Below are 23,535 nucleotides of genomic sequence, written 5' to 3' on the forward strand. Positions count from 1 at the left end.
TGCTGTTATTTTTTCTATGGTCGGGTTGTTGTATCTTATAAGAAAACAATAAGATGTCGATTTCACGTATCTCTTAAATACAGTTTTTGGGGAACGACAAGATGAACACAATATAAAAGAATCGTCTTACAATCAAATCCATTCTACAACAATTCACAATTATATATATATATTTATCATTAAGAGAAAAGTCTTTGTATTTCTCCAAAATATCAATATTCTGTCACGAACAAGTTTTTTTTTATTTCTTAATTAGGAAAATAAAACGGTCCGTATTTCTTTGTCTTCATAGCACGGATAATTACTTTGTAATTGAAACGCATGTTCCAAATATCTTAGTCCATAACAGGTCTTTAGATATTCGCAAGTTGTCCTTATACTATTAGTTCATGAGTTTTCATAAGTTGTGTCTATATATATATACTTCCAAGAAATACACTTAACCTATTTTTCATCGTGAATGGATTTAACAATCTTTCAAAATTCCAAATTGACGAGAAAAACATCCTGTTAAAAGGAAGTTGAAACTTATGTACAGATGAAATTTCTGTCATTGTGTTTAACTTTAAACCGAGTGATTAACATATACTGATAACAAGTTCATGACGCGTATTTAATTCACATTCGGAAGAAAATAACATCATAACTTCCATGAAGGTTAATTCCGAATCTTACTTTCAGTTCAGCATATTTCTAAGAGGCGACAGAAAGTCACAGACCACAAAACATTTCCCTATCATTTCTTTATAACGTTTTTTTTTTGCATTATAACAAAAGGCACTGCGAATTTGCTAAATATTTGGTGTGTGTAATGTACAGTAAAAGTCTCACATTATATCCAACTTTAAGGAAAATCCCTTCTGTGCATTTCATAAAATGAGCCAAAACAAATCCCTACTGCTATGGACACGTCAAGAGATGTTTCGAAAACTATAAATTGTACCTTTTGCAACTGACCTAATCACTCATTCCCAAAACTGAATAATTAAACTAACGCATCTAAAAATGTATTTTAACTTACTTCTTTCATTTCCACCCCATAAAAACTACGAAATGAATCAGGAAAGCAAAGAACAAAAATAAAGAAGAAAGACACTATAATAACAAGGGACTATATTCGTGGACAAAGATAAGCGGGGTCATTAATTGTGGTCTTGGGCCAGAATTTGTAATTCTTCATTTCTATTTATCAAATTGTGTTTTCTTTTAAGAATTTTAATAAAAATTAGTTATTGCTGTAATGTAATCATTCGAGTCATACTAAAAACAATGAAGGTCAAACAATTTGATAATTTTTGAAAATATGAATTATACAAATTTATGAAATCCTAGATGACGATGTCATATTTGTCTTAATTAAAGATTCGGAGATAGCAAATAGAGTTTTTATTGATTATTATATTTTAAATATTCAATACAAATATCATATAGCAATTAGTGTTATGAAGACTATAATGGAAATACATTATAGGTCTTTATCAATCAATTCTGAAAGTCTATGTGTCTGTAAGCGTTAAATAATAACGGTTAAATTAAGGAAATGAGGGACACAAGTTAAACCGTTTAAATCATTCCCCTGAACATTCAAGTTTTAATAAACTGAGAAACATTGTTTTCTATTACTGTTCACCTTCTATTTCCCGTTTATCTGCAAATATCCGTCTTTGCGACCTTTCTAATACAAATGTAAAAAAGATTTAAATGATACATTATGTCCAAGTTTAATCACCGATGAATCTGATGTAGACGAAACGCGCGTATCAAATTATAAGCCTGGTACCTTTGATAACTATTTACACCACTGAATCGATGCCACTGCTGGTGGACGTTTCTTCCCCAAAAGTATCACCAGCCCAGTAGTCAGCACTATTATATGGTCATTTTTTTTTAAATTTACTGTTAGCAAAATTATGAATTATTCGAAATACTAAGGATTTTCTTATCCCAGGCATAGATTACCTTAGCCGTATTTGGTACAATTTTTTGGAATTTTAGTTCCTCAATGCTCTTCAACTTTATACTTGTTTGGCTTTCTATTTTTTTTTTATCTGATCGTCACTGATGAGTCTTATGCAGACAATACGCTCGTCTGGCTTATCAAATTTTAAGCCTGGTACCTTTAATAACTATTAATCCTGAAAACATAAGGTCTTTTTCACGTACACCTACTCAATGTTTTACGTGCTTCATATTTCCCCACAACATTGTATAAACCAGATTGCAAATTGTATATGTTTCGTTCATGCGTGCACATATCCTCATAACAATCTTACTCATATAAAAATGCAAAAAAAAAATAATACCGTACTAATTAATTCATCAAAAAGTCTAGTAATTTAATATTCACGTGCAAGTACTGAACGTTGTTGGAAATTTTTTGTCCACTATGCTCTTCAACTTTGTTTGGCCTTCTCTACCGTTTTTTTTTTTAATTCGAGCGTCATTAATGAGTCTTTTTAAGACGAAACGCGTGTCTGGCGAATACACTTTTAATCCCTGTATATCTGATGAGTTTACTTTTGTTAAGTTGCGTCTCATTATCCTGCAATATTTTATGCAAAAAAGGGTTTAACAGTATAAGGACTATTTCCAAACTATAGTGGTTTCATCTTAAAAACACGATCGGCCCGCTATTTCACTTAATAATCATACTTCACCAGGAGCTACAATGATTGGGATTGTAAATCACGACAATGTTTTCTTGGTTATACGATTATTTAATCGTTCCATTATGATTGATTTCAAAGTAAGCGATGTGATATGATTGACAATGAGAAAAGTATCCTCCAAATGTCGACAGAAATAGATGTAAGCAATTGTAGACAAGCATATGGCTCTGATTCCTTGCCCGGCTTTTGCTATACTTTTTGGTCCTTTTTTCTTTATAGCTTTTCATATTTTAACAAGCTTTGGATTTTCAAATATTTTGGCCTCGAGCATCACTTAAGAGACATTGATTAATGGAAATACGCATCTGGTGCAGAACAATTGGTACCATTTATGTTATTACTTCAACAATGAGAAAACTCCATACCATATAAACGGCTATAAAAGGCATCGACATGAAACATTAAAAAATAATTTTTCATTTGAGAAAACTAACGCCTCAATCTATATCAAAACAATTTCAGAAAAGCGATTGTATCTTGAACTGGCTACAACCACTGAACTAAAGGCCACTGACTTAGGACGGGCTCATCAACAATGTGGTGGGTTGAAACGTGCTAAAAGGCGTCAACAATCTTTCTTACCTTGGATAATGTTCAAACAGTAAAACATAAGAATAAATTATAGAATGTCCACAACTTTTAAAAAATGTCTGACATGTAATAGTTATAATATTTTGGACAATAATATCGAATGTATTCCTTTGATCGAGTTGCATATTAAACAGCTTAACAGGGCGCTTCAACAAACAGTATTTTGTAGCAACATATCTGACCAGATAAAAATTCTGATTAAAAACAATCGGCCAACTCAGTTATTATAATTTGAAAACATATTTTAAAACACAGTATAAGTACTACATGCACTCCGTGATCACATTATGACTCAATGTAACAGGAAGATATGGAACGCCACAGCTGCCTTATGATAAAAATAACCATGTCATTAAGGTTAGAGATCATGAAGCAAATGTTCTATACTATAAGGACATTTGACTATAATACTCTGTCAATTCGCTATATCACTAAGATGCATTTATATACTATAAAGACATTTGACTATGATACTCTGTCAACTCGCTATATCATTGAGATACATTTATAAACTATAAAGACATTTGACTACAATACTATGTCAATTCGCTATCTTATAAAGACATATTTCAATATCAAGCTAACACTTCTTATATCACGGGGTGTTATCTATATACCAGTAGACTATTTGATTACACTATAAGATCATTTCATCATACCATAAGACCATTTCATCGTACCATAAGACAAAGCTATAAATAGCGGCAAAAATTTCTGACGAAATTCAACAGCAATATCGATTGTTATAAAAAAAAAAAGGCCGTGCAGGAAATCTGTTTGCGGACCTCAGGGAATAGCTTTCAAGATGAATGAATTTATCGACTTTTATGTTGCATTTGCCCTCAGCAATGCGGAGTTGAAAAGACTCAGTTTCGACTAGATAGGCGACACATACAGATTGGTACCCCCAAAAATAAACAAGCACAAACTAAAAAACATAAAAGACGAAAACAAAAAGATGGCTTATATTCTTTTCGCCAAATTTTGATTATCATTAAAACAACTTGTTTTTAGATAGTTTACTTAAACCACGTGTTTGCAAATCATTCTGACAGGTACCGGTAAGATGCAAAATGTGTTACCCGTATCCCGTACCAACTATCCCCGTACCCATTATAATTTAGCCGTAATCTTGAATAGTATCATTAACTTAAAGCTGAAAGACAGTCCAGATCGGCAGATGTTTGATCATAATGATCTGTAAAATGAAGTTAACAAATCTATACTGAAAGTCGATAAATCTTTATATTTTCTACCTTCATTTTACGAACTTATCTATCGGTTTACATATACACATCTTTGGGTCTTGTACGCTAATCTTTTCGTATAAGAATGAATAAATATGTTAAAATTTAAGTGCAACCTGAATTATAACAAACAATTACATTCATATATATAAGTAATTTTCAGCCAGCAAAATAGGATTACGATCTTGTCTTAGATGCATGATTTTTTTATATTAGTTTTTAGTGGCTTTGATAGCACTAGCTGTCAGATAACTTCGAGTACTCTCAGATCTATTCCTAGTGTCTTTTTGTTGTTTGGATGTACAAGTACCCGGCCACGTCCACTTGTATTTTTGTGCATCTAATGAGTTAAGCCTTTTTTAACTGATTTGTATAGTTCGTTCTTATGTTGTACTGTTATACCACTATCCCATGTCAGTTGGAGGGTTGGGATCCCGCTAACATGATTAACCCCGCCACATTATGTATGTATGTGCCTATCCCATGTCAGGAGCCTGTAATTCAGTGGTTGTCGTTTGTTTATGTATTACATATTTGTTTTTCGTTCATTTTTTTTTATATATAAATAAGGCCATTAGTTTTCTCGTTTGAATTGTTTTACATATTCAGTTCGGGGCCTGTTATAGCTGACTATGTGGTATGGGCTTTGCTCATTGTTCAAGGCCGTACGGTGACCTATAGTTGTTAAGTTCTGTGTCATTTTGGTGTCTTATGGACAGTTGTTTCATTGGCAATCATACCACATCTTCTGTTTTGTATTATGATGCACTGTAAATTAAGTATCATTATTTATTGAAAATAAAATATATAAATAAATATAGTTCGTATAATTAAGATTTTACAAATGAATAACATTTAAAAAAAATGTGTTTGTGAACGTGTAACTTTTTTCCATTATGGTTTGGATTCATCTGGTGTGTTACGAAATTGACTACCAAAGTGTTGATTAGAGGAAAATTGTAGATAGAAACACAGCCATGAACACCCAGACTTTCGGCTGTGAAAAAATACCGGGCTTTTTATTTAACAAATAATGGGAACATTGTTGTATCATGTCATACATATTCAGCATGCATTTCTTGTTTCAAATATGCCGATATTCAAACCACCATAACTTTCCCCTGTCCCGATATGAATGTAACATTTGTTACTGGACGATAAACACTTGTTCATCACTTTCATCCATTTTTCTCCATTTAACAATCCAGCGTAAGACTTGAAATTCAACGGGATATAGTATATAACAGACTCTATTTTAAAAGAGTAAAATCCATTGTATTCCTTTTTATAATCTTTTTCAATGTTAATATAAATGAATGCAGATTTCATAAAGAAACACACATTTTTTACAACATTCCATGTTTTTATTCTTATAATTGATAAAACTTACATTAAATGTTGGGAAATTTCCCAAAATATATGAAAGTTTTAAAATATTTGTGGTAAAAATGTATATATGACAACTATTTATTCGGGAAATGTCCCGAAATCATTTTCAACATTAAATTTTATGACATATATATTGGCAAAGTGTTTGAACAAACCATGCAGCCAAACAGATCTGAAACACATTTCGGGAAATATCCTGACAAAAATAAACTAATTACAAAATGTATAACACAGATGTCTTTAAACATTTTCGGGATTTATCCCGAAAAATAAAATGTATATGCTAGGTCTCATGACTAATAATTTCTTTCAACATTTCGGGAAAAATCCCGAAATCATTTTCAACATTAAATTTTATGACATATATGTTGGCAAATTAAGTACCGGTCTTTGTAAGAATCATGCAGGTTCCTGTTGATGGGCGATTCATGACCCCTCTTCAAATGTCTTTATATTTTGTTTATGATGAAGGTATGGTATGAAAATAAGTTTTCTGTATTAATTTTTTCTTTTCAACTTTGGTTGCTATGGAAACCATCCTTACAAAATTTTGCCTAAATACGTCCATAAGTAGCCTTTGGAAATTGAAATATAATGGATTTTAAAGAACCATAGAAATAAAGTTAATCAATACAAACAATATGTATATTTACAGTATTGACAAACACAACCCCAAACTATACAAAAACGTTAAAATTTTGAATTTACTAAATGGTTTGTTTCCATAGCAACCATTTAAAAATGTGTTAAAATTCGAAAATGAAAAATTTCAAAAACTTTAAAATTTTAAATCTGTTTATCTCCCAAGACCAACAATACCATGACATGTCATTGACAAATTTTGAAAGACCACATTCTATATATTCAGAAAATAAAAAGAAAGTCGTGTGTTTTTTTTTTCTTTAAAAAAATAATTTTAGTCAAAAATTGTCAATTTTCACCAAAATTCAGATTACCAAACAGATGAATATTGAAACATTTTGAACTTAAAAAGCTAAAACATTCCATTTATGCGTGCATTCCTGACACAAATTTGGTAATTATAAATGAGAAAATATGATTGATAGAGATATTTTTGTAGAGAAGGACATTTTTTCTTTCTGGGCATGGTGCCCCCCCTTTTTTTCAAAATTCAAAAAATCACTAATAAATTTAAAAGATGGAATTCAATTGTGAACATTTTGAGCATTAAAACATGAAATTTCTTCAAAGGGTGAGGGCAATAATAGAACCCCCTACACCATTTTTATATATTAGATTTTTTTTTAGAAATGGGGAATGTGTCAAAGAGAGAACAACCCAAACAGAAATTTAAATCTTTAGATTCTATTTCATGGTCTTTAAAATTGACTCTAAAGAACCTGAATCGATCACCTGTAATTTTTGGTTAAATCTTGCATCAATGATTATTTGTCCCTTCAATATATATCAATGGTTGGCTTAACAATTCCATTTAAATGTTCTTTGTATCTGTCGTTTTTTCTTCAAAAGCAAAAAATGAATTTTACCCCTATCATGCCTATGTTCCATTTTAGCCATAGTGGCTAAGTTTCTTGAAGTACAAGGAAATAAAAAACTAAATTTATACAAGATTATAACTCCCAAGTTGAGCTGAAATTGATTAAGCATATTCAATATCAAAAGAAGATTTTTTTTAAAGGAAGCAAACTAGATGAACAAATTGTGAAAAATGTCTTTAAAGGGCTATAACTCCATTACGGATTCAATTGACAATTCTGGTCATATAAACTTATTTGTAGATCCTACTTTGCTGAAAGTTGTGCTGTTTACAGTTTTTCTTTGTCATTAATAATATTCAAGATAATAACCAAAACTGCAAAATTTCCGTACAATTAACAATTAAGTGGCAGCAACCCAACAATGGGTTGTTAGATTCATCTGAAAATTTGCTCTTAAAAGGCTTTAGTGTTTGAGATATGAGCTACACACTGCATTTTACCCCTATGTTCTTATTTTACCCATGGCGGCCATGTTTTTTTACAAAATAGAAAATAGAACACAAACTTAATTCTAGATATCCTAAGGATCATTCAGTTTATAAGTTTTACTGGAATTGGTTAAGTAGTTTCAGTGGAAATGTTTCAAATATTTTACACCGGACAGACGACAACGGAAGCAAAGTGATGGCAAAATTCACAGTTCCTTTGAAACGGTGACCTAAAAAAACTACGTCCGTTCTATCAGAAATAAACTGAAAATTAAAAATAAAAAATTTGTACCATCGAGAGCGCTAACAAGGCAACTTTCCATAAATTTTAATATTTTTAAGGGTCATAACTCTTTTAAAAAAGTCAATTGTCCATGATTATAGAACTCATCCGAGATATTGTTGATATTAATCTAGTGTATAAGTTTTATTAAAAATCTGGCAAGAATTGTACCTGTGGGAGCGTTAAAGGGGCTATTTTCCATAAATTTATTATTTTCAAGGGTTATAAATGTTTTTATTAAAGTCGATTGACCACCAATATCTAACTTGTTCGAGATATTGCTTATAATAACCTAAAATATTAGTTTCTTAAAAATCTGACATAATTTGCACATGTGCGAGCGCTGCAAGGACAGCCAGATGGACACAAGGACGGATGGCAATCAAAATTTTAAGCAGACCATGTTTAAACGAAAAAAATTAAGTTCTAATTTCGATTTTTATTAATTGAAATTTTTTTGGTCGCATATTGGTATCACGTTGGCGTCGTCGTCGTCCGAAGACATTTGGTTTTCGCACTCTAACTTTAGTAAAAGTAAATTGAAATCTATGAAATTTAAACACATGGTTTATGACCATAAAAGAAAGGTTGACATTGATTCTTGGTGTTTTGGTCCCAACAGTTTAGGAATTAGGGGCAAAAAAGGGCCCAAATAAGCATTTTTCTTGGTTTCGCACAATAACTTTAGTATAAGTAAAAAGAAATCTATAAAATTTTAACATAAGGTCTCTATGACCACAACAGGAAGGTTGGGATTGATTTTGGGAGTTTTAGTCCCAACAGTTTAGGAATTAGGGGCAAAAAACAGGTCCCAAATAAGCATTTTTCTTGGTTTTTGCATAATAACTTAAGCATAAGTTATTAGAAATCTATGAAATTTTAACACAAGGTTTATAACCACAAAAGAAAGGTTTGGATTGATTTCGGGAGTTTTGGTCCCAACGAATTAGGGGCCAAAAGGGTCCAAAATTAAACTTTGTTTGATTTCATCAAAAAATTAATTATTGGGGTTCTTTGATATGCCAAATCTAACCGTGTATTCAGATTCTTAATTTTTGGTCCTGTTTTCAAATTGGTCTACATTAAGATCAAAAGGGTCCAAAATTAAACTTAGCTTGATTTTAACAAAAAAAGAATTCTTGGGGTTCTTTGATATGTTGAATCTAAACATGGTCATAGATTTTTGATTATGGGCCCAGTTTTCAAGTTGGTCCAAATCGGGGTCCAAAATTATTATGTTAAGTATTGTGCAATACCTCTGCGGCCGTATAAAGCTGCGCCCTGCAGAGCATCTGGTTTATTTATAAAAATACTATTTTTGATATAACAAAAATAAAAAAATAAAATATTTTTTTTGTCTTAAATCAGTGGTTTTGATAAGATAATAACACTCTGTAAGGGACGACATCAAAAGATCGATGTAGGATAAAAAACTTAAATCAAATAGTTTGGGGGTGGGGGGGTTAAAATTCTGCAAGTTTTGTATATCTAAAATCGATTTTTACATATATTCCTATTGGTAAATCAATTTTTCCCAAATTAAGTTAAGAGGGGGGTTGTGGGGGTCAGTGAAAAAACTATGTGAATTAAGTTTTTTATCCTACATTGAACTTTTGATGTCGTCCCTAAAGATTAGACAAATGGGACAGTTTTAATCTTGGTACAGTGTTTCCAATTTCATTATCTATGGAAAATACATTGCCTTGCATCGTTTCTTTTGTGGACTAGTATACTATTGCACAGAGTCAGATTATGTACACATAATGGCTGTTACTATTTACCTCCCATGTAAATCGACATATATCGAAACCTTTATGCAAACACTTATTTGTCACTATGTCGATTTAACTGTGCTAAAATTGAAATTGAAGAAGAACTACAGAACCTTTCTTTTTATTCTAATATATAATAATCTAACTTATCTAAAAGATTTGAAATAAATGCAGAATGTGTCCATTGGACACAGATGATGCTCCCGCTTCCATATCATAAAAGTCATAAACGGACATGACTGAAGACACTTACCAATTGTGTACTAACTTTTATGGTGATAAGAATTGTGTAAAAGTTTCGTAACATTTGGTTGAGGCAAACTAAAGAAAGAAATACAAAACAAAAAATTCAGCAACTTTTTCCCTCTATAAAGAGGCATTGCATAGAACAGTGAAAGTTACACCACCAAAATTCAAAGTTGATCTGCATTTGGTGGTTTTAAGCATTGTGTATAATTTTAATAACATCTGGTAAAGACAAACTAAAGTTAGAGAACAGAAACGGAAATTCAGCAATATTTCTATTTGTAAAGGGGCATAACTCTTGGACGGTTTAAGTGACACCACCAAACTTAGTCTTGTTTTATGGTAATAAGCAATGTGATTAGGTTTCATAACATTTGGTTGAGGCAAACTAAAGATAGAGAACAGAAACCAACGTTGGGACATACTGACGGACGGACAAGGGTTAACCTTAATGCCCCCTCCGCCACTGCGGGGGCATAAAAATATGTAAATATAACAATTGATTAAATTAGGCAAAATTCAAGAATGGCCATTGCACATGGTTGTCATAAAGGTTTGAGAATCAAAACAGTATACAATAGTTCGGACCAGCAAATTTTCCTCAGGGCCACAAGGATAATATTTTTGAGAACCATAAAAAAACGCGATTATTCTGCGGTATACAAATAATAATTCAGTTAGGTTTTAAAAAAAATAATAGACAAGCTGTCCTTTTCCACCATATACAATAGAAACATTGACAAATTCTTGCACAATTAATGTAGATCGTTGGTATATATTTCCTCAGATAGAACATGTAGAATTTGTATGCCCCCACTGTAGCAAAGGGGGCATTAAGTTGTACCCTTGTCTGTAAGTACGTCCGTTTCAGAGTTATACCCTTATACAAATGGAAAAAAAAATGCTGACTTTTTTGTTTCCGTTCTCTAACTTAAGTTTGCCACAACCAAATGTTTTGAAACTTATACACAATGCTTATTTCCATAAAATTCAGAACAGTTAGAATGTTATTGGTGTAACAGGTACTGTCAATAAGTTATGCCCCTTTAAAAATGGAAAAAATGCTGAATTTTCCGTTTCCGTTCTCTTTTTTTCGTCTGTCTGACATAGTTCATCTTACCCTGACCTCATTTTCTTAGGACATTGATAATGTTAAGTTAATATGATACTTGTATTAAAATCTTTACATAACACTTACAGAGTTTCAAAAGTAATTATAAATAAAACCAACCAGACATTTCAGGGTGAGTCTTCTTGTTTAGCAGATCTTAGTCTAGGGTTAAAGTTTTTAAAGCATCAATCTGTTTCAAAAAACAACAATGAGTTGCATTAAATTGTTACTGTAACTTCTTTATAGCCATTTTGAAAGAGAAAGTATCCTGAGCTATTTTTTTTTAAATGTTCATTAAGATTTGTTTTATAGATAATCATGTTATGCTCATGGTTGAAGGATATACGGTGATCTGTGGTTGTTTATTTCTATGTCTTTGCTCTCTCTGGTTGAGAGTTAATTGTCTCATTGACAATTACAACACATCCTCTTATCTTTATACATAGACTTACTAGTGATTAAGTTTTGGATTCAACTTTATTCTTTTTCACTGACAGCATCAGTCTTAGACACGACAACGGGTTATGCGTATTACCATTTTTTTTTAAACTTCTGAGAAATCTTACATATAAGATTGAAGGGAGGGGGTACATATGCTGCCCTCAACTTTAGAAGTTGTGTTATGCTTAAATTCTTAAAATACTTAGTTCACAAGTAAACACAATGAGATACCACATTTCTTTCAACAAATTTTATAATTTTGAAAAAAAAAAAAAAATCGAAAAAAAGGGGGGTGCACCATACCCAGAGTGATGATTTTTCATTTTGTACAAGTATATCTTCATTTATCATATATTCTCCTTTAAAATTAACAAATGTGTGTCAGAATTGCACATATAAATGGAATGTTTTAGCTTTTTAAGTTCAAAATTTTTGATTATTCATCTGATTGTTAATCTGAATTTTGGTGAAAATTGACAATTTTTGACTAAATTTTTTTTTTTAAAGAAAAAAAAACACACGACTTTCTTTTTATTTTCTGAATATATAGAATGTGGTCTTTCAAAATTTGTCAATGACATGTCATGGTATTGTTGGTCTTGGGAGATAAACAGATTTAAAATTTTAAAGTTTTTGAAATTTTTCATTTTCGAATTTTAACACATTTTTAAATGGTTGCTGTGGAAACAAACTATTTAGTAAATTCACAATTTTAACGTTTTTATATAGTTTGGGGTTTTGTTTGTCAATACTGTAAATATACATATCCTTTGTATTGATTAACTTTATTTCTATGGGACTTTAAATTCCCTTATTTTATATTTTCAAAAAGGGTCTTTTTTCACATATTCAGGCAAAATGTTGATTTGATGGTTACCATGGCAACGGGCATAATACAGGGAAAATAAAGACAGAATTTTGACCATCTACCAAAGTTCTTATGATATAGGGCAAAAAAAATTACTTCTGTGACATGCCATGAATCACCTTCTGCATGATTTTTACAAAGACCGGTACTTAAGCGTTTGAACAAATAGATCTAAAACACATTTCGGGAAATATCCTGACAAAAATAAACTAATTACAAAATGCATAACATAGATGTTTTCAAATATTTTCGGGATTTATTCCGAAAAATCAAATGTATATGCTAGGTCTCATGACTAATAATTTCTTTTCACATTTCGGGAAAAATCCCGAAATATAAATCTAATGTCAGGCACACACTTGGTGCATAGATTTTTTTTACCCATTTCGGGAAAAATCCCGAAATAAAATCTACAAGCAAAAATTACGCATTTTGATTTATTAAACATATTGAGAAAAATCCCGAAAAAAAAATCTTTGAGATTTTACAACACAGAATTTTGATACATAAGAAATTTTTTATGTAAACTTGTTTCTAACATTTATTGAAATATTCATAAAACATATGTCTCACTTAAAAAAAAAAATTGGATATTATGTATAACCATACTTTTCATTACAGTTCAGAAAAAGCATTTTCTAAGAAATATGAAGGTTGCTCTATATTGCATCACATTTGCAACATGCTAAATTTGACAAAGTGCATATAACAGGTTAAACATGCATACAAAATAAAATTCCACTAGTCTGATTAGAATAACTTGTTTTAAAAATTATTTCTGAATTAAAAAGACTAAGATTGCATATATATGCAATTACTATGCTCTAGTTAACTAATAAGCTCACATATAGAACAACAATCATGACAATGTTTACTAAATAGTGGTTGCATTTAAGGAGCTAAAAGGCACCAACAAGATTTACAGGATGTATACCTATACAAATAAAATGATATTGCAATATTACATTAATACCATGTATACCAAAAGAACAGTTTGAAAGATATCAGGAAGTCTGCAGTCCTTTAAACTATGTTTGTCATTCTTTTTCTTTCATTTATTTTCAAATCTGTGTCTTTTAAGACTCGCACCAATTTGTCCTCCAAGATTTCTTTGTATCCTACAAAGAAAAGTTAATTCAAGTTCAATATTCTAAAGTCCTTCAGGCATATTAATATTCATGATTTTTTTTCCCCGACATATTTTGTTCTGTCTTATAATCATGATAATTGATGAATTTGTTATCACAGGTCCTTTCATAGCTTACTGTATGTCATTTGTTTTCTTCAATATTTGAAGCCTTAATACTCTGATGAAATTTAAATTTTGTTCTTATAATTATTATGGCAGTTGTTTCCTCAGCAATCATACTGCATCTTTTTTTTCTAATCTGGTGTTTTCATTTTTTGATATATATATATGTGTGTGTGTGTTACTTTACCAATTCTTACCTACAAACAAATGGGGCATGAATCGGCTCTGACAACCAAAAAATAAAAAAATTGATGTTTAACAAAAAATTAAATGGGGAATGTATCAATATATGGATCACAGATGATGCCCACGCTTGCATATGCATATCATATAAAGTTATAAAAGGACATACCGGTAACTGTAAAAGTGACTCTACCGAAAACACTTGATCTGATTTAGTGGTAATAGGTATTGTGTATAAGTTTCATAAAATTTAGTTTATGCAAACTTAATTTAGAGAAAGGAAACACAAATCCAGCAATTTTTCCATTTTCAAAGGGACATAACTCTTAAAAATTTAATGACAACCTCAAAAGTCAAACTTGATCTGTATTTTGTGGTAATAAATATTGTGTACAATTATTCATACATGTCATAGCATTTGGTTGAGGCAAGCTAATTAAAGTAAGTGAATGGAAATGAAAATTTCAGCAATCATTCAATTTGTGAAGGGGCATAATTCTAGAACGGTTAAAGTGACCCCCTTAAAATTCAAACTTGATCTGTATTTTGTGGTAACAAGCATTGTGTATAAGTTTAATTGCATTTAGTTGAGGCAAATCAAAGTTAGAGAACGGAAACTATAAATATAAGCATATTTTTCATTTGTAAAGGGGCATAACTACAGAACAGTTAAGTGACACCACCCCCTTAATACATACTTGATCTGTATTTTGTGGTAATAAGCATATCAGTAATACTGATTTCATAGCATCTGGTTCAGAGGCCAACTTATAAAAGTTAGAACATGGAAACAAAATTCAGCACTTTTGTTTGTTTGTAAAGGGGCATTACTCTAGAACAGTTAAAGTACATGGTGCCACAAAATCATCCCATTATTGCACAAATGTAGTTATTTGTAAACATGGATGCTAATAAACAATTGGCCAGCTAATGAGTGATTGCAATATGTATATAATATATATATATAAATGCAACATTCAAATGTCATATAAAAAAGATGTGGTATAATTCATTATTGCCAATGAGACATTTACTCTCCACAAGAGCCCAAATGACACATAAATTAACAACTAAGCCTGCTTTACTTATGATTGAAAATTTGTCGCCTTTTTTTTTAATAATATCACATAAACTTGATCCATGAAAATGAAGGCATGGTCAGTTTAACCAGTCAAGCAAATACAGCTTACAATCATTTCATATACCAATACAGTGGTCTTATTGCTACATAAGTGTTTAAGAGACAGAGGATTTTATTTGTGAAACAGCACATTTTGTTAAAAATAACATATTTTTGCACAATTACAAACTTTCAAACTTACCGTTCACATCTTCCCATTATAATTTAGACTAAAAAAGACCTTGAACTTCACAGAGAACTCAGAATCAAAGACCTTTCTCTTCCTATTTGTCTAGGCTAACTGCATGTCCTACAGATATGTCAATCTGAAATAAGAACAGAATGGCATAAACCTTCATGCTGAAAATTTTCAATGTGGATTCATTATTATTCATGGGATACCAATTTTCGTGGTTTTCATTGAAACAGCTGAGTCACGAATTTAAATGTTAAACGAATTATAAATTTGCCATCGGGTTGTACATGTATACAGACTATGAAAAAACCAAACTAAACAAATACAAAATTTCTTTAATCCACAAACATTGATACATGTGACCACAAAATTTAAATGAATCCACAGCATTATCCTTAGCATTTTTTTTTTACACATGAACTACTTGAAGGCACATTTATTTAATTTAAAATTGTGATATGCACTAATGGATAGATAGATATTAGATTAATTTCTATGAAATTCTGTCTATGAAATCAGGACAGAGTTAGGATTTCACCTAAATAGGTGGATATTGGATCAATTTCTATGAATTTATGTCTAGAAAAAGGACAAAGTTGAAAGTAGATAAAATATATCATTCATTACGAATAATCAATCGAATTCTTAAGCAGAAAACTTCAAACAATATTCAGGAAATACTGGAATCTTATCAAAATAGATTCTACAATAGGTGACAAATTCAATAAAAACCTATCAATAGGATTCAAAAGAAATAGAAACATTGTGAATTAGTTAAACAGCTATAAAAGAATTTATGTGAACTAAAGCTGTATAATGTTGAAAGAACTCTTAATTAACTGTGCAGAACTAATTAATGACATTAATGTAAACAACACATGCATGACATGTAAACTGTAATTCTGATGAAGACACTTCTTTACTATGAAAAACTTAAATTAGCAGGGACCCAATTGCCAATGGCCCCTATAATTGGTGTGGGCTACTTAAATTTCTGCTTTTCTATATTCGACCATTGGAAGAAAAATGAAATATAATACTTCCATAAAAAAAAAATCAAAAATCAAAAAACCGAAGAAAAAAATATTTGGTAATATATTCTTTCAAGGGCAATAACAGCTTTGAAGGATCAATTGGCAATTTAAATAATACAAGTCCTATTCCCAGATCTTACTTTGCTGAACATATTTATCACTTAAAAAAAAATTAAAATTCCTTCTTTCTATTATTATCTGCAAAAAAACATAACTTTTGGTAAAATAATTTCTTAAGGACAAAAAATCCTATAAAGGATCAATTAACTATTTTGGTCATGATGTAAGCTTATTCGCATATCTTTAACTTAGCCATGTTAGCTGAACATAAATAAAGGTCTCTACATCTATCATACTTCCTGCATGAAACTTGAAATTCTGCTAAAATTTTGTCTTTCAAGGGCAATAACTCATATAAGGATCCACACTACTATTTTGCTGTTTTAAATTTATCTTTATGATATCTATAATTGTTTTCAATATGACAATCATTGTTAACAAGAACATATAATATATATAACATGTATAAATTGTGGGAACTTGCTATTGCAGGAGCAATAACTTCAAATAGCCAAGTGTTTTCAAGATTGGTCTTAATTTTAAAAGCAGATTAATCTTGAAATGCTACGTTAAATATTAAAGTTATTTTTTTTACCAAACTATGCAGTGTTTCTTAATTAAAGGATAAGATAACAAGAGACTCTCAAGAGCCTGAATCGCTCATCTGTATTTCAGAGAAGATTTTTAAATGTTATATACAATTAGCAAACTTGATCAACAAATTGTGTAAAATTGACTTTAAAGGGCAATAACTCCTTAAGGGGCCAATCAACAAAACTGTATTTGACCAGTATGTTCTATTTTTAGCCATGGCGTCCATGTTTGTAAATGGATCAAAACTTCGGATACAATTTATAAACTAGATACCCTTAGGAACATTTAGTTAAAGTTTGAAGGTACATGTATTTGGCCCAGTAGTTTCAGAGGAGAATATTTTTTAAATAGTTTACGACGACAGACGACATAGGACGCCAAGTGATGGTGTAAGCTCACATACGGCCCTTCGGGCCTCACTGAGCTAAAAATTACAAAATATATACTAGATACCCTAAGGATCATTTAGCCAAAGTTTGGTTAAAATTAATTAATTACAGTAGTTTCAGAAGAGAAGATCTATGAAAAAGTGTACACCAGACATTAATGGATGATTCAACAATTAATGCCAAGGGATGGCAAAAGCTCACATGGCCTCTTAGGTCAGGTGAGCTAAATAGAAAATAAAACTTTTGACAAACAAACAAAAAATCATAAGTCAGGGGCATTATTTAAACAAGTAACATTTAAAACTGCCTATATAAGTTATGCTGAAAACCAGGCTATTTTCAATACTTGACTTATATATTAGGTAACTTTTCTAAATATTATTTTTATAGGTGTCCAAAAATGCAGATTTTACTAGCTTTAACAAATTTTCACAGTCATCTGGTTATTTTCCCCATGAAATATAAATTTCTTCTGAAACACTAATTAACTTGCTGATGCACTTAATTATCACTTATCTTTCATATGGATACTTCTGGGTAAATTTAGATTGGTCTCTTCAGGGACTATTAAATTATCATTTTCCTCCAAAATCTTGAAGGTAGACTGGTATAAATAATAAGTTAACATACTTGTGAATTAATTAAGATTTCAAGTTATTTATAACTGCTAACCCAAATCAACTACATGTGTTTCTTAAATAAGTGTTATTACTAAAAAAAAATGAAAATGTATAAAATAACTTATTCAAGTAATGTTTTTGTCATTATAAACCTTTATCTCCATACTCCTCTCCAATCTAAAAAAATCTTTATTTTATCATATAAAATTATATAAAAACTCATTCAAACTACATTTAATCTATGCTTCTATTCAAATTTAAAATAACTCTATTAACATGATTAAGTAATCTTATTATTTTCAAAAACAAAAATTACTTATATATATATATATATAAGTAACGTGAAAAAACTATTTGTTTAAGTAACGCCCCTGACTGTTTATAATTTTTAAATTTCAGGTTCTAAGTTTTGTATTTTATGTATGATTCATAGATATATGTCTTTATCAGTTTTTCTCTTGATTATCAAAGTTTTTAATTTTGTAAATTATTTGGCCTTTCATTTTTTTTTAATTGGAGATCGAGTTACTGTGAGTCTTTTGCAGACAAACTCCTGTCTGACCTAATCACAATTATCAGAGTATTTGTCATTTATGTGTTTATATGGCTTGATTTATTAAGGTCTAGATAGGGGTTCTGTATACATGTATCTTTATTCTTTAAGACATGTATATTAAATTGTCTTTGTTTAATCTCTATTTTTATATTTCATTTCAGCACCCTGTTAAATTTTCTAATATTTATTTAGTTTTTGTTTTCTTTCTTTTCCCTATTTTTTTTTTACCTTTATTCTGTACATTTTACCTGTTATTCTCTAATTTGTAAACCCCATCTAAAATCTCATCCATGTCAAATATACTTTCAAGTGGTATATACTTGTACAAAATTCTTGAATTTTAAATTGTAGGGAATTATCAACTGGTGAAATTCAGAAATTATTCTTAAATCAATAACAAAAATGTATCCATAGTGAACAGATGACCCACTAGCACTATCATTTTTATATGTTTAGAGGACCATGAAATTGGGGGCAAAAGTCTAATTGGATAATAAAATAAGAAAGATCATATCATAGGGAACATGTACTAAGTTTCATGTTGATTGGACTTCAACTTCATCAAAAACTTGAAGCCAGACAGACAGATGGAGGAACAGACTCATACTCATGACTCATTAGAAAGCATAATGCCCAAAGGTGGGACAAAAAACATCTACAGGCAAATATCCTTAGGTGACACGATTTTTAAATTTATCACTAATGCATATATATTTTTTTTAATTGATATATATTAGAATTTCTTAAAATTATAAAACATCCTTAATTTCTGTATGCCTGTGGCAAATCCAGAATTTTTTTTAAAGGGACCCGTACAAATCATGCTTCAGTGATTTGATCCCTAAATAGATTAATCAAACAAAATTTTATCAAAAAGGGAATGCCCGGGCCCATTTGCCCCATCCCCCTTAATCCTCCTCAAAATAAAACTTTTAAGGAGACCATACACAAAACAAAAAAATATACAATTATCATAATTATAATTCGCATTAAGTATGAAATTATTACTTACAATAAAATTTTCAAAATTCTATTCCTGTATTTCATCATGGTCATTGTGAAATACAATACTAACATCCTTCTAATTATTTCACTTTTATTTACACTAATTATAAGACCTATTCCCATTATACTTAATTAAGTCCATTGAATCAATGACATTGAATGCGGTGAGAGTATATACATGATATATATATATATATATGTATAACATTTACTGGTGTTTTTATATTTAAGTACAATACACACAACATGTACAAGTAAATGTGGCCTGTTTTTATCCAAAGATCTAGGAAGACATAAAATGAATTTCTCTTTTATTTCATTGGTTACTATATGGATTCATATTGATGTCATGACCTCATTACTTGGACATCATAAAATGTGTAGAGCAAAATAAAATGTAGTTTGAAATTCATCAAGAATACACATCTTATAACTATCTTCAATTTATTACAATATTGTTTTTGTGGTGATTTTGTGAAGAACCATGCAGTGAAAGAAAACAGTTCAAAGAAGAAAATGGCAAGTTATTTTAAAAATTACACTTTGAAGTTTAGATACAGTAATATAATATAAAAAGATAATGTCAACAATTCTCTATCAAATATTTCTTTAAAAGTTCAACAACAGTGGGTTTGAAGTTTAACAGTAACACATCATTCCCTAATTAATGCATATTATGACTATATACAAATGTATTTAATTTGTCTTGAAATAACTGGCTCAGGATAGTTTGAAGTGAATATTTTGACATATATATATATATATATATATATGTCAAAATATATAATGAATACTAAAATTTATGATAAAAGGGATGATTTTTCATTTCCTATCGTTAATTATCCGTTTTTAGATGGTGACGTTCCCTTGTCACCATCTTACGGTGTTTATATATCTCAACTTGTACGATTCGCTCGTGTATGTAACAATGTTTTCGATTTTAACGAGAGAAATTTATGTATTACTGAAAAATTATTACACCAGGGTTTTCGATATCACAAACTAGTCAAAACATTTACTAAATTTTATCATCGGTATAAAGACATCATTCGTAAATATAGCTCAACATGCAGACTTCTAATATGTTCAGGTATTTCACATCCAATTTTTTATGGTAATATTCTTTATAAAGCACAAAGGTGTCAGTATTCACCTCAGAAACTTACAAAACCTTTGAATAGACTTATTAAGAAGGGATATAATTACGATACTGTTGTCAAGTCATTAAAGATTGCATATTTTGGCGTTAATATTGATTCACTGATAAGGTCTTTGCATCGGAACTAAACACATTTATTCTAAAAACAGTTGTTGGCATGACACGGGTTATGTTCTTCTCATATATGTTATGATGGTATGATACTAAACCCCTAACGGGAAGGATTGTGCCTGATGTTCATATGATGAAATCATAATCTTTCAGTCAGTTTAATTGAAGTCTGGAGCTGGCATGTCAGTTAACTGCTAGTAGTCTGTTGTTATTTATGTATTATTGTCATTTTGTTTATTTTCTTTGGTTACATCTTCTGACATCAGACTCGGATTTCTCTTGAACTGAATTTTAATGTGCGTATTGTTATGCGTTTACTTTACTTCATTGGTTAGAGGTATAGGGGGAGGGTTGAGATCTCACAAACATGTTTAACCCCGCCGCATTTTTGCGCCTGTCCCAAGTCAGGAGCCTCTGGCCTTTGTTAGTCTTGTATTATTTTAATTTTAGTTTCTTGTGTACAATTTGGAAATTAGTATGGCGTTCATTATCACTGGACTAGTATATATTTGTTTAGGGGCCAGCTGAAGGACGCCTCCGGGTGCGGGAATTTCTCGCTACATTGAAGACCTGTTGGTGACCCTCTGCTGTTGTTTTTTATTTGGTCGGGTTGTTGTCTCTTTGACACATTCCCCATTTCCATTCTCAATTTTATATGTACATGTACAAATCTAAATTAAAAACTACTTTCAAACCTATGATTGCGTTGGATTAAAACAGCAATTTATACGTGTGCATGTAAAACAAATTTCGTTGAAGAAGGGTCTAAATACAGCACAAACAACGTTTTCCAAAAGACCAAAAAAGTGAAAAAGTATATTTTAACAAAACGCATTTGACTAATAGGTCGTATATATATATACATTCCATGTTCATGCCTTATATATCATGTACTGTATTACAACGTTAAATAATAACTCAGGAGGAAAGGTAACAGGGAGACCCGGCCACCGAAAGCTTTATTTTTGTGAAGCCCAGGTGGTCAAGTGATGTAGCCCGTCCGATAAAGTAAAGGCGATTTGGTGTTACAATATCTCAGTAGCATGAGTTTGAATTTCTCTGAGAGCTAAAAAAAAAAAACAATTTGCGAAAGCAAATTAACAGATCTAACATTGTTGGGTTGATGTTTAGAAAAGTTTATATATATATACATGTGCTTGATTTATATATATATATATATATATATATACATGTGCATGATTTAAATTATATTGTGTATGTTTTTTTAATACATCGTGTTCTTTACTAAAAGAAAAATTGTATCGAACGTAACTATATTGCTGATCAATGAAGTCTGTTTAGTTTCTCTCTATCTTTATGATCTTATTTAGCTCTTGCTTCAAGTTCACACACAAAAGAGTATTTTTCTGATCATTTTTGCATTTCAAAGTTTCTCTCTCATCTATTATTATAGTTTTCAAGATAATAAGCAAAATTGGACGAAAAAATATGACCTTTATTGCCCCTACTCCTTTGAATCTCTTTCATATATATTCCATGTACATGTATTTGGACCAGTAGTTTCAGATTACAAAAATTTACGAAAAATTCTTTAAATAAAATATAACTCCTTCAGGGGTCAATTGACCATTTTGGTCATGTTGCCCTACTTGTAGATCTTACTTTGCTGAACCTTATTGCTGTTTATAATTTATCTCTATCCATAATAATATTCAAGGTAATCAATGTTATTTTAGTAAATCAGCTGATTATGTGCTTACCAGCTGCACATGGTCAATCAATTAAAAGCAATAAATTTCTTCAGATTAAGTGACCACAAATAATTGCTCCCAATCAAGCATTAAATTTCTCTGACCCTAAAATGTTGTGGAACAGTATCATTATATTAATCACAGCTTTATTCTGTTAAGCTCCTGTACATTTAGCATGTCAGTTAATACATCAGATTGAATTATGCTGGCTGAAATTGAAGTTATCAGAGTATAAACATAATGTTGGAAGAAAATATTTTAGAATATTTAGGAACTTTTCTACAAAATCTCCACAGATCGATACATGACAAAAACTATAAAAGCAATCCCTTGAAAACACATAGAGAAAATATAATAAAAATGTGTCAAAAACTAATGCAAAGAATAAATAAGGTAGCTTTGTTACTGTAATAATAGTTGTTTCCAGATTATTAGGGTTGGTGATATGATGATATATTTCTGACACTCCATTCATCTAATTTTCATAATATCAATTTTTATGTTTGTATATTCAATAACAGATTTTGATACATGTTTGTCAAAAATTAACCCCTAGGGTCGAAATACATATAGGGGCCAGTTAGTCCTAACTAGACTGTATTAGTATACTCATATATATTGGTCTGACCGTACACATATGGTCCCACCACACGAATATAGGTGTACGGTTCAAATACTCATAGTACTTACTAAGTAAGGCGTCAAAGAAAAAAATTATAATAACCTTTCAAGACGTCATAATTATTTGGACTATCCTTATCTTATCCCATCCCATCCCATCACATCCCCCCCCCAAAAAAAAGAAGGACAAAACGAAATACCCAGTCCTTCTTTAAACGTAAATAATGCTCTCGCACTTGTTTTAACTAAATGTTTACCATATAGGACCATATATATTGAAATCACTTCAACAACAGGCTACTGTCGTACCGACAAGCAAAGCTCTGAATCTTCAAGTTCAAGGTCTTACCTGAACTGG

General features: G+C 30.6%; 1 long non-coding RNA gene across 1 annotated transcript; it reads right to left on the minus strand.

Annotated features, from left to right (window-relative positions):
* Nucleotides 1-12,764: 12,764 nt before the first annotated feature.
* LOC143082053 (uncharacterized) lies at nt 12,765-23,522 on the minus strand. Its single transcript, XR_012980242.1, has 3 exons — nt 23,435-23,522; nt 15,323-15,446; nt 12,765-13,683 (listed from the first exon to the last, which is right to left on the minus strand). It is a non-coding gene; the product is annotated as an uncharacterized LOC143082053 (long non-coding RNA).
* Nucleotides 23,523-23,535: the final 13 nt, after the last annotated feature.

Source organism: Mytilus galloprovincialis, chromosome 7 (assembly GCF_965363235.1).
Source record: "Mytilus galloprovincialis chromosome 7, xbMytGall1.hap1.1, whole genome shotgun sequence".
In the NCBI taxonomy this organism is placed as follows: domain Eukaryota; kingdom Metazoa; phylum Mollusca; class Bivalvia; order Mytilida; family Mytilidae; genus Mytilus; species Mytilus galloprovincialis.